At 37.1% G+C, this 13,850-nt stretch overlaps 1 long non-coding RNA gene across 1 annotated transcript in view; it reads right to left on the bottom strand.

Moving 5' to 3' along the window:
- LOC109498776 overlaps positions 1 to 6,965 on the bottom strand; it is a 55,322-nt gene extending 48,357 nt beyond the window's left edge. Inside the window, exons 1-2 of the long non-coding RNA XR_002155674.2 lie at positions 6,737 to 6,965; positions 5,503 to 5,716 (exon numbers count right to left, since the gene is read on the bottom strand). This is a non-coding gene — a long non-coding RNA (uncharacterized LOC109498776). The remainder of the gene's footprint in view (positions 1 to 5,502; positions 5,717 to 6,736) is intronic.
- Positions 6,966 to 13,850: the final 6,885 nt, after the last annotated feature.

Below are 13,850 nucleotides of genomic sequence, written 5' to 3'. Positions count from 1 at the left end.
TCTGAATGCCCTTTATTTATTTTTTTCAATAGCAACCTAACATGATTTTTAAAGCCAAATGAAATATGCTGAATCCTTTGCTACAGCACTGAGTCAAATCTCTTTCTCTCAAGTGACAGAAGGTTGAAATATTTCAAGAGTCGTTGAAGCTGCAAAACTCTAGTTTGCTCATCTGTACCCTCCCATTATTGCCCTCTGGATGCACAAAATGTCAACGTTCCTTAAAAGAATGCATCAAAAACAAAAACAAAAAGAATGCATCAAGGATTGGATGTAGTGATTTGGATAGGATTGTTCTATTGTGCCAAGGACAGTAAACATCCTCCTCCGTGGATATGGAGACCACAGATCAATTCAGCAGCCTAATTGAGGGCAATTTGTGAATCTCTTATGACTTGGCAATTCCATTTCTATTGAATTGTTTTTTTTTTACAGCTACTTTGCACATGATTCACAGGAAGCCTGTTTTCAACTTATAAAACTCATAATATGAATTGCTTTCATCTTCCATTTGTATTTCAAAATTGGAAAAAAAATTAAAAAATAGAAAATTTAAATACTTTTAGCTATTTCATCTTATCAGTTAGCTTTATACCATCTCCCCTAAGCAAAACTCTTGCCTGGGGGAAAGAATACATTAAAATAAAATAAATTAGATTAAAACATTGGATTGGCTCCTCTAACAGAGATTAAAAAAAAAACAAAACAAAACAGCCCATCCTCACATCTAGTTGCCTCCCTCATGTAGAATCCCAAGATGGTGGGTAATTCAGGGGAATAGAATACTTTAATCCACGAAGTTATATAAACATCCTCTGACCTCCAGTAGTGATTTCAGTAATCTCTTCATTGGCATCCAACATCTCTCATCTCCTTGACTTTTTACTATGTTCTGTTCCTCTATCCCCATTACTAGCAACTATCTACAACTAATTTCTATGCTCTGGCCCCCATGTTGAAGATCAATGCTGGAAAGTTATGAGAAAGTGTTGACGGATCTGTCAAAATTCCCTTTCTACTACTAAAAATCTTTTATTAATAGTTTTGCTCTATAACTATAATTTTCTTGCTTTATACCTTGCCTTTAACCTTTTAGTTCACAATCCTGATCCACCCTGTTGGCTGTCACTGAAATTGTGTAATTTGTACCTGTTTCTGAAATTCCAATGATTTTCGACTTTTGTTCCTTCTTAGTTTTTCCCTTTCCTTTCACACTTCCAATCTGCCAATCTATTGAGTGTTGTACTAATTGAAGAGATAAGCATAATTTTTCTACTTTTCCTCCCACATTCTTTCCAATGTTATATGAGGAAGGGGTCAGAGGTGACTATCTTGAAGTTATTTTATTAGTCATTTTGATGCATATGAATGATAATTTCACATGGTGCAAGCTAATTCTTCAGAGTTTTTTATAGTAGGAAGAAGATATTTGATATTTTAGAGTCAGCTGGTTTTTTTCCATCATATTCCCAACATAGCAATTAAGAATATTTCTATTGAGTCCTAAATGGGTAGCTTCCATGTTTCTTTTCCATATCTAGAAACAAACTCTCTCCACTCCTGCCCCTGAGTCGATAAAATTCCATTTTAGGGCTCAAGATTTATCATAGGAAGATGAAAATGAACGAAGGAAAAGATGAGAAGGAGTAGTAGTAGCATAAAGGTATTACTCCCTCTTTTTCTTCCTTCCTTGCTCATCATTCCTCTTCCAATCTTTTTAAAAAGCAAACAAACAACAACAACAACAAGATAGCTTTATGTGTTCCAGACTAACAATGGTAAGTTGCAAGAAATAATTAGTGTATGAGTTAGGAAAAACTAGGTTATGGGGCAACAACAAACAAGTCTCCAAATCCCAGTAACTCAACAGAAAAAAAAACAACAACAGTTTTTTCTAATTATTCTATATGTTTAAGCTGTTCTTCAGGGGGCCTTTATTTGTCATAATCATTCTGGGATTCAGGTTAATGAAAATACCATCCTGATAAGAATTTCCATAATTATTGAGGTAGTGGAAAGGAATGCTGAGAATCATACATGAACACTTAAAATTTTTTCATGGAAATGACAGAGACTACTTTTGCACACCTTTCTTTGACCAAAAAAGTTATCCATTTGTTCCTAACTTAGCATGTGTCGAGAAGGATGAGCATTAGATGACCCATATGTGGGCATCCTGTAGTGACTACCACTAATATTTGATGAAGGAGCCAGGTGATAATAATAGTTCTTACCTCATTGTTTATTGTGAGGATTTATATTAACACTTAAGCATAGAGTAAGTTCTATTATATGAACTAAAGTTAAAAAAAAATAATTTATACAATGTATTTTTTTATAAGACTAACAACTTACATGGAGACCATGAGTGGTTAATATATTCTCTGGGAGACTTTTGTGTAATTCTTATATTTGATTTATGTCATTCTAATTCTGAGTTTATATAATCACTATTACTTTTAGATGATTTTCATGTTTAAAAGATTATTGATTTCCTTTCATTGATGAAAATAGAGCTGGGAGGAGAAATATCAATTTTATCACTCCAAATACACACACAAATTCAGAATATATTTTCTTATCAAATATTGTTTAGATGGAATGTTAAATCCTCTTGCAAAAAAACTGTACATGATCCTTATGCAACATAAATAAAATAACTGGTCTTTGTCAATGGTCAATCGAGCTTTCAAAAATCCATTCCATCATTTACTTCATAATGAGTTATGTAGGTAACACAAAAGCCAGCTCTCTTGTGTGTTAACATAGATATGCCTCTGAAAAACTTTGTCAGGAGGCAGTTAAAGTCAGAGCTGGTCAGATGAGATAGCAGAATGAAGTCTCTTCTAGTTTACAGACCTGACTAGTCTAGTTTAGAGGAGGCAAAATACAAAAACTGTGCAATGAATTTCATCCACGTAGACAATATCAATCTTGATAAAGTGAAAAAAAAAAGGCAGGATTTTCTCAATGCATTTCTTTTGGGATGAATTATCTCAATAATTGTCTTAACTCTCCACTTAAGGAGTGCTTTCTAAAGCAAAGTTGTGGTTTGGCAAGTAGCCAATCATTTGGGCAGTAAAGTAGACAATTTAAGCCATTGCGGTAAGTAGAATAGCTAGAAATCTGTAGGCTGGGCTGGAAAGATGACACTGAAGAACTACAAAACTCTTATGCATCTGCACTTGATGGGTTAGATTGCTCTGTCTGGACCCTCTTGTCTTGCAATTTCCTTCAAACTAGATTCTTTCTTCCAGGTGATGGTAACCTGATGCACGTGAGACATAATGTGATCACAAAACATTCAAATCCTACAAAAGCTTATTGTTTTTCTAAACTATATGAAATATGGAAGGGGATTCAGGCATACTATAAACATGGTGATTTGTAAAAACAAGTTAGAAAGTAGTAATTTTAATACATATAAAATCAAAGATGAATATAACCAGAGGTAGAAAACCAAAGAGAATCTGAGGGTCATAGAATTTTGCTATATCAAGAGGAGAAACAATATTCTCAGGAAGTAAATATTATTATTAGGTATTTTGCCCCTAGAACCTAAAGAAGTTTATAGTGATGTATCTTATTCCCAGAAATTTATAAAAATAAGTCACATAATTCCCAGAAAATACAGTTTTAAAATCACCTTTATGGAAATGAAATACTTATAGCAATTATTGCCAAAAGAAGAATTTATAGCCTTGAGTGAAAATTTGGAATCTAGATTTTTCTTTTTCAGATAAGGAGTATTTCTAACAATTCTTTGATAGGCTCGAGGACTCTATCAAATTAAAATGTTAACTTTTTAAAACAGAAGAGATCTTTCTTTTTATTGTGCATAGTTCTTAAATGATGGTAAGATTAGAAAAGAAGATCAAACAGAGAACAAATATCTTTTTACAGATATAATTTTTTATTACCAAAAATAAATGGACTGTCTGATCTAAATTCTTTCAGAAGAATGCCCTTTGAAAGATACACATACAGCTGCTACTGGTCTGTAAGAAGCTCCCCTTTTGAATCAGAGAAAATTTTATTGTCCTCAAGATGGTGTGTGGTTTTTTCTTTTCCTAATAGTCCTTTTATTTCTTTCTTGCAATTGAAGATACTAATTATTATAAGCTAATACACTCAGATTTTTATAAAAGCAGATGTTCTGAGTTTTAAACTCAAATTATATTGTTAAGAAGCATCTTTTTACTCATTTTTCTCCTCCTTGTCCTCCCTCTGCCCTTTATTCTATTTTCAATTCTTTTATTATTCACAGATCTTTTCATAGATTTCCGTCCTTCAGAAGATTATGGTCTTCCAATGTTAAACCACTTAAATCTGTCCTTCTAATGGAAATGCTTTTTTTCAGTGGTTAAGAAACACATTGCTCTTGACATGACTGAGTCTAAATTTCCTCCCTTGTTCTTTTATGTAGCTTTTATTTTCTCACTGTCCACATTTTTCCCCAAATGCCATTTTACGGTTTGCTTTTATAATAACATTGCCAATGTTCTAATACCTGTTGTTTATCTGATTTTTTACAGCTTTATAAAGCACTTTCATTTCTTTGGTTTATTTATTACATTTTGCTTCTTATAAATGTATTTGTTAAAACTTTTTTTCCATGTGGAAAATGAGTCATAAATGAAGCATAATATTGTTGTAGACTATCTACTGCCAGAAATAGTTTTCTTTTAACTACTTTCAGAATTATATTAATCCTGGAGGTTAAGTCATTTCTGAAATATATTACTCCTGGAATTTAAAGCTATAAAGCATTAACTGTTATCATATTTTTTCAAACTAGAGTTACTTTAGGTAATGACATATTTCTTTCTTTCTTTCCTACAGGCTATTAGGGCTATTACCAGTTTCAGTTTGGAAGAACAATGCCAAGATTTTAGCTTCTTCAAAAGGTAAGTATTTCTTGGGGGACATCTCTGGCTATACATATGTGATGGTCACTCACACACTGGATCGCTTTTAAAGTGAATGCTAAAATTATGAATGTAACATTGGTATTTTTTATTCCCAGCAGGATTATCTTCTTAGTGCTAAAAAGTAGTATCCCTTTAGTGAGGAAAAGTAAACATTAAGAAAATTTCTTATAAAAACAAATTACTATAGTTTAATTTTCACTAAAGGAAGGCAGAACAGAGTGAATTTTAGGCTGGCTGTAATAATGAACACAGCTGGTGATATTTCAGAGACCTTTTATTTTACGAGATTTGAGGAGAACATGTCCATAGCTGACTTTGTTATGCAGAAATCTCTCTTCAGACACTTGAGACACTGTGTCTATTACTAGAGTTAGTGGGAAATGGAATTAGCCGGGATGATGTGTTGACCTTAGGATAGCACTTTAATTTTCATTTTTCTAAGTACTTTCTCTTATTTTACCCTCATAAGAATTTTCTGAGGTAGGTGCTGTGTAAGAAATTATGCTTAACCTTAGCAGCTTAAAACACTTATTACCTCCAATTCCCGAGGGGCTGGAATCTGGAAACATACCTGATTGTTTCTGGCTCAGAGTCTCTCTAGAGGTTACAGTCAAGATGCCAGCTGGTGCTGTAGTCATCTCAAGACTTGACCAGGTCGAAGGATCTAGATGCAAGTTCACTTTCATGGTTATTGGCAGACTTCACCTCCTCACTGTCTGTTGGCCAGAGACTTTAGTTTCTTGCCATCTTGGCCTCCTCATAGGCTGATTTAATGTTAATGGCAACTGGGTGATTCCAGATGAGGGACAGACAGAGAGACAGAGACAGAGAAGGAAGAGGAGGAGAAGGAAAAGGCATCATCATCTAAGAAGCCGCAGTCTTTTTAATAACCTAATCTCAAAAGGGACATACCATTACTACTGTTGTATGTTGTTGGTCACAGACTTACCATAGTACAATGTGAGAGGGGCCTACAGACAGCTGTGAACTCCAACAGGTGAAGATCACTGGAGACCATTTGGGAGGCTGGCTCCCATAAAAGGCAATGGGGTGTTATAAAGCTGAACCACATGAGGGCCTGGGAAACAACTGCCTTGTTGTAGATCATACACATAATTTTGTGGTTTTGAATGTGGCAATTAATTTTCTACATGAGAAGCTCATGCTCTTCACAAGTTAGTTTTTTTTCCCTATGATCATCGGTTTTTACATGATGATAAAAATGTACCAGTTAAAAAATTAAGTTACTGGACTTCATGAGATGTTTTTCAATTTATGACTGCTAGTTTTTGAAGCAAAGAAAGTGAGGCTTGCTGCACATGTACCTTTCCTATCAGCCATACATTGAACTAGGGCACTGTTTAGATGGAAAATGTAATGCCTCCTGTTTAATTTTGGATCACACTCTCTTCCCTAGTTTCATTTTATGTCAGCCACAGCAGAAGTTGTAAGATGGGGAGTTGTGACTGCAAAGCCCCTTTATGTCATGAGCACAGAGAGTTCTACGAGAGAGTAATGTGGATGGTGTCTTTGAGAAAGCTTAAATGTGGTTAAGGTTTTTATTTACAAAGCAGTAAGTGAAAACATATGTGGTAATCATCAGGCGAATTTTCTGAATTATTGTTTAGCTATTAAACAACCAGCTCATGTAACTAGGAACTTAAAGTAATCAAATTGATCATTTACTATTTTCCATCGTAAGACTGCTATAATCAACACACTGTGTTAGTCATTGTACTTCCTGCTAATTACTGTTTATGACTCTTTAGCATGGCACTCGTGGTCTTCTGAAATTGGATATTTACCTCTTTCAACAGCTCCCATTCCTCAGTTCCTGTGATCCGTGTTTGATGATTTTTAACATTGAAAGGATTTTCACATATCTGTATTCCTTGCCATTTTTGTGCATGCATTCATTCATCTGACAGGTGCAAAGCAAATGCTTGTGCCAGGCACAGGACTAGATGATAGGAGACAATGAAAAGAAGAGACCGGTTCCCTCCAGCCATGGGCTTCTTATCTCTCTGTGGGAGATATTCCTGAAGAAATAATTACAGAAAAACTTATAAGTTATAATTTTTAAAAATTGGATGATAGAAGAAGACCAGGGCTTGCAACATAGTACAAGGAGTGGGGGGTCTAACCTAATGTGTATGGGGGGAAGGCAGTCTCCCCTGAGGAAGTTTATAATAGCAGGAAGCTTCCATGAGGATCAGCACCGGCAGACACCCAGGTATGTTTAGAGTTGTTTTTTTTTTTTTTTTTTTTTGACATGCAATTAACTTAAGTGTAAACTCTACAGCCAACTGCAAAGATATTATGTTGCTATCCTTTGAACATTATTGTAAGTGTTTAAGCATTGGCAACTGTTTTTGCACAAGCTGGTAAAAATAAAGCATGAATTTAAGCACAGAATTAAAGATAACTTTATATACTTTGTTATTATAATTAATGTAATTATTCACACATTTAACAAACTCTTGTTAAATGTTGTCTCATGATTGCAAGAGTGACCTTTGGAATCAGATTTGAGATTGAATCTTCACTTTGGCATTACTGTTTTGTGGAAGAAGCTGGGGCTCTTTTAGACTTAGTCTATCCATCTGTAAAATGGAGACAATAATATATACTTTGAGAACTGTTGAGATAACGTGGACAAAGTACAGGTGACCCTTAAACAGCATGGGTTTGAACTGCATGGCTCCACTTACATGGGGATTTTCCCCAATAAATACAGTAGAGCACTCGAAATGTATTTTCTCTATTTTCTGATTTTCTTAATAACATTTTCTTTTCTCCAGCTGACTTTATTGAGAGGAAACAGTATGTAATACATATAATATACAAAAGATGTGCCAATCAACTGTTTATGCTATTGATAAAGTCTTCCAGTCAACAGTAAGCTATTAGCAGTTAAGCTTTTAGGGAGTTGAATGTAATGCGCAGATTTTCAACTGCACAGGGCTTGGCGCTTCTAACCCCCGCACTGTTGGAGTCAACTGTATTTACTAACAGCTGAGACACTGCTGGTCCTCAATACATGGTAGCTATCATCATCATCACTATTTACAGCTATCATTATTTGCCAGGGTTGAGGATAAACCAGATAAACTTAAGCCATAGTAATTGTTCCATAATTCAATCGTGGAAATGCCATTAAAGATTCAGTATCTTAATACAGAACTTTAGGACTACATTTGTAATTATGATTATCCAAGAATACTGGACTACTGTATGCTCTGTAGAGAATGTGGTAATATATTCTAATTCAATAATTAGAGGTATTGAAGAACCACAGGTTGTGCATAAAAGAACAGGAAATGACTAAATAGTTTTGATTTTGGAAACTTGTATTTATGGTTATGCTAATGTATGTAATTAGAAACTACTTAGTGAAAACGGGAGCAGTGGGAGTTGGTGGGGAGAAGGAGGTGGAGGCTTAGAGAACACTGTCAGCCCTGCTAAAATCTTGGCCTTCATAGTGTTGGTGACAGACCATGAAAGGTGGTAAGCAGAGGTGTGGCATGGGCAAATCATGTTTTAGATGGCTTGCCTGGGGAAGGGGTGGTGGAGAATGGCCTGAATGGGAAGCAGAGAGGCCGGTTATACATGCCTTAATAGGCTAGGTGAAATTTGCTGAGGAACCAAACTGGTGAGGAGATTACAAAGCATCATTTTAACTATTACTTTATTATTTTAATAAAACTGAGAAATGGTGATGACCTGAACCAAGATAGAAATAAAATGAATCTTTAGGAGACAAAATTGGAACGAGGTTTTGATGAACTGGATGGAATAAAGGAAGGAGGGGAGTTGAAGGAAATGGATGACCCGGAGATAGCAATAGTATTGACAGAAAGGCAAGGGCAGATTTGGAAAAAAATATATTTCAAGGGTCAAAATCAGCCAGACTTGGTGATTAAGTGGAAGGGTGGAGGCAAGTAAAAGACTCATGGAGACTCCAGGGAGATACCACCTTTTAAGCAACGGAGTGTATCTAGAAATATATTTGGAGGGGAAGTTTATAAGTTCTGCTTTAATCCAGTCTGTTGACTTTGAAACGCTTATGGGACATCCAGCTGGTTACAACAGGTAGATGCTGGATGATGTGCAGCCATCCTGAAGATATGTGTTTGAAAGATATAAACAGATACGTGACAGCTGACCATGGGTGAAGGACATCTCTTAGGAAGCATGGATTGAGTAGGAAAGCAGTGCGCCCTTAACTTCTCCCATGGCCTTATTCACCAAACATGTTTGTTGACTAAGACACGTCTTCCAAATGGGTCCCCTTTATTACATTATCTCACGCCAGGATCCTGATTCAGGCCCTTTCTCTCTCTGTCTCAGAGAACATCCTCAGAGAACATTGTCTGTCCCCAGTTTCCTTCTTTAGTGCCGCTAGAATTTTCTTTCTGTAATGAAAATCTGCAGTCATCGAATTTGGTGATTAAAGTCTGGTAGTGTCTGTTCACTGTGTACGGTGCGTAAGTCCCACTTCGTAACATGAAAATACAGGCTCATCTCATTCTGCACCTTCCGATGTGCCCAAGTCCTCACCAGATACAGCACCATCTCCAGAACACATCATATATGCACACTACGCAGTAGAATCGCGAGCTACTACCCAGCCTTCAAGTTCCACTCACGAGCCATTCTGAGCTCTGACCTTTTCCCTGACTCCTCAATGCTCATCCCACTTCCAATCCAGCCATGTAGGTATATGTGCACATCTACATCTGTGTTCACATTTGTTCACATTTTTGCGAGCCCTTTAGAGATAACTGCATTATCTTTTCATCTTGCTATCCCATTGCCGGCCCTTAAAACTCATCCAGCACTGGGGCGCCTGGGTGGCTCAGTCGGTTGAGCGTCCGACCTCAGCTCAGGTCATGATCTTGCGGTTTCTGAGTTCCAGCCCCGCATCGGGCCCTGTGTTGACAGCTCGGAGCCTGGAGCCTGCTTCGGATTGTGTGTCTCCCTCTCACTCTCTGCCCCTCCTTTGCTTGCATTCTCTCCTCTGTTTCTCTCTCTCTCTTTCTCTCTCTCTCTCTCTCTCTCTCTCAAAAACAAAACAAAATTCATGCAGCACTTAAACGAACTTTAACCATAACTGAAGCTTCAGTTGTAATTGGTGATTCTAAATAATATTAACCTTTTCCTGAAAAAAAGAAATCTCTTAGAAGAACATTAGGCACTTTTTATTCCTTAGTGACTAAGTAGAAAAACATTTTTTTCTCCCAATTATCTCAGGGTCATCTTTAAAAGAATGAAATGTAGGGGCACCTGGGTGGCTCAGCCGGTTAAGCATCTAACTTCAGCTCAGGTCATGATCTCACGGTCCTTGGGTTCAGGCCCCACATCAGGCTCTGTGCTGACAGCTCGCACCCTGGAAACATGCTTTGGATTCTGTGTCTCCTTCTCTTTCTGCCCCTCTCCCACTTGCACTGTCTCTCTGTCAAAAATAAATGAACATTAAAAAAAATTTAAAAAATAAACATTAAAAAAAATAAAAGGATGAAATGTAGTACAGAATAAGTTTGTGTATGTGCACACACACATAAATTATATAGAAAATTAACACAAAAATTCAGTAAATAAAAATAGCCCTTATAAAATAATTGTTATCACTTTCTCTTGTTATAACAATTATACATATTCACTGTAGAGAAAATAGAAATGATGAGCACATTAAAAAAAATGAAAATGACCCCAAATTATACCACCCAGAGTAAATGAGTATTTTTAATATATCTTAGAATTTCATTTACATGAAAATGTTCATGTGTTTTTTGATAACTGGGATCACAACATGCATATCATTTTTTATTCTACTTTTAAAATTTGGTATTGAGATGTGAGTATATGATATCAGGAAACATTCTTCAAAAACCTAAATTTAGCAGCTTTGCAATATTTTATCACAGTGTCATTTCACAATGTATTTAATAATTTCCCTATTCTGAGAGTTCGCGATGCTTATGTTTCTTAGTTACAAAATTCGTTGCTGATTTCATTTCTTCACTGTCTGTGCTTTTTAAAAAAACCCAATATACCTGAGGCTTCTGTTTGTAATGCACCAAAGAAACTGTTATGACAAAGATCACCAATAACCTTTTGATAGCTCAAATCATAGGATTCTTGGCAGCAACAGAGAAATAACACTGCATGCAGATTCTAGAATCGGGTCCGTGTGGGTTCCAATTCTGTATTTAGCACTTAGAAGCTGTGTCATCATGGGTGAATTATTTGATTCTCTGTGATTAAGTTTGCTCATCTGTGAAATGAAGTTCATTTTTACAGATGTGCTTTACATAGGGTTGCTGGAGAATTAGATGAAACACCTGACAGACATAAGCACACAATCAGTGCTGGGTATGATTTTTGTTAAACTCTTGGCCAGTTCATTCCTTTTGCAGTTCTCTCCTCCCTTGGCTTCCATAGTACTGTCTGATGGCACTTTGTCCGATTCTCTCCATTGATCATCTGCAAGGTTCTTCTGTGAACCTTTTTCTAACTTCACTTTACTTAGTGCCTGTAGATGACCCTCTCCCAGAATTTCTCATTCCTCTCTAGCTGCTCCTTTCCTGATCTTTAGCAGGATCATTCTCCTCTACTTATCTGTAGATGTAGACCCTTAGTGCAGACAGTTTCCTCTTCTCTCTCTCTCCTCTCCCCGCCCCCATTCATTCATGCGTTAAGAATTCAGCTATCAGCTATGCAAAATTGATGCACAAACATTTACTTCTAGCCCAAATCTCTCCTCTGAGGCTTACACTCATATTTGATATTTGCTATCCTTTGACTATTATCTCCTCTTCACTTCTCAAAGGCACCAAAAGATTCAACATGGCAGAACAACATTTTGGTCTTCCCAGTCCTGTTCTTCTCTCAGTATCGTCTGAGCATCATCCTTAACCCACGTCTCCCCCATCCTCATCCAATCTGTCATCAAGGCATTGACTTCACCTACTGAATATTGCTTGAATCCACTGACTTTTCACCACCAGCATCCTGGTCCCAACTATCAGCATCTCTTATCTGCAATGTTGGTATCCCCACCTGTGCTCTCCACACCCCCAAGAGCAGTCACAATGCTGTCTCCACCAACCACTCTGCATTTTTTCTATATACAAATCTGACTGGATCACACTCCTGCTGTAAAAACTCCCCCATCTTCTCAGTGTTTTGAGGATAAAAGGGGGGTGCTATGGATGGCAATCTCTTTAGCATCACATATAAGACATCCTCCCTCAGTGTGTCCTCCCATTTAGTTACACCCTTTACACCATGTCCTCCTCTCTTCCTCCCTCTTCCCCCAACTCCAATACTCAGTTGCTCAAAGATCCCATTTTCTTTTCAAGTCTTTATATATTTGTTTGTGTAACATTCGCTTGAAATGCTTTTTTTCCCCAAGCCCCAACCTGCCTGGCAAACACCTAATCTTTATTGAAGGCTCAAATCAAAGATTACCACTGTCTAAATGTCTCATCTAAACCAACTGGCCACTTTTTCCTCTGACCCATCTGTATATGGCTATAAATTTTCATCATACCATGTACAACATTTTATTGAGCTTATTTATTTAGACCCTATATCCCTCTACTAGAAAGTAAGCCCTGTGATGATGAGATTTAAAAGAACACCTAACATAGGGCCTGATACAAGGTCACAAGAAAGGCTAAACATCTATCCTATACTTAGTACGTATCAGGTAATTCAAAGTGCTTTTACCCGTTTTAGTTCATGTAACTTTCAAACAGTCCTGTCAGAGAGGTATCATTAACAGATGGGGACGTGGACACACAGAGAGATGAAGTCATTTGCCCAAGGTCGCATGGCTGGTAAATGGCACTTTCAGAATTTGAAACCAGAGAAACTAGCCCCAAATTCCAGCTTTTAAGTACCTTCTTGTAGTTCCTTTTAGAGTGGGCATGTAAAAAAAATCTTTGCAAAATGAATTAATGCATTTCCTTCCAGCAGAGTGTTTCTGATTGTCTTCCCTAACTGCTGAAAATATTCTTCCATTTCTGCTTAGCAAAGTATGTACACTTTTAGCATTGTGTTTAAGTTTTGGGTTTCCAATCTGTTTCTGTTTTGTTCATTGTGCAGTTTTCTCTCTCCTCCCCAGACGTCCACTCTTCTTTAATACTTCAATTTCTCCTTTTCTCCCTTTTTCTCTCTTTTCATTTTCATTCCATCTTACAGAAAAAATAGGCAATCTATTGGCTGCTTACCAGGAAGTTGCTAGTTCTGTCCTCCCCTCCTGGATATCTTTCACTGGTCTCTCTCCCTGGCCCTGTGTCCCCAGAGGCTGCCCTCTGTGACCTGCATCAACAAACTCCCTTGTGCTCTGGTTTCTGGTTGCGTTCCACCAATAGGAGATACCAGCAAGGAAATCAGGGATGGAAGGAGAGTGATACCGCAGAAAATCCCTGTAAGTACCTCCTGCAAGCTTGTTCAGGATGGTTGGAGTACTGTCTGAGTCTCTTGATACAGTTCACATTCCTATTTCCTGGTTTCCCTCACTACTTCTCTCCCTCCTCCTTCAGGTGTAGGGATGGGAACAGCTCCTGGCTGTTGCTAACTAAAAGAAACACCATACTCTCACCTTTGTAATTTGAACTTTATTAAACTATTCAGTTTAGTGTACCATTTCTGTCCTCCTGGAACACTGACCGATAGACCCCATCATTCCTTTCAATTTTCCTAACAGGACTCCAAATTGATTTATGCATCTACCCTTCTGTCTCAGCTTATGTGCCTTGGGAAAAGATGATCACCATCTTCAAATCCAGGGCGAGATCTTTATTGGTAAAGGCCATCATGAAAATCTCTTCCCTCTTACTAGAAATGGGCCCAGAAAAACAGGCTTAAAATAATTAGGGTAGCTGATGACTGCCATCATGCCTCATGTGA

This window comes from Felis catus, chromosome A1, assembly GCF_018350175.1.
Source record: "Felis catus isolate Fca126 chromosome A1, F.catus_Fca126_mat1.0, whole genome shotgun sequence".
NCBI lineage: Eukaryota > Metazoa > Chordata > Mammalia > Carnivora > Felidae > Felis > Felis catus.
Note: the sequence above shows the minus strand (reverse complement) of the source record. Positions and strands in the feature narration are given on the sequence as shown.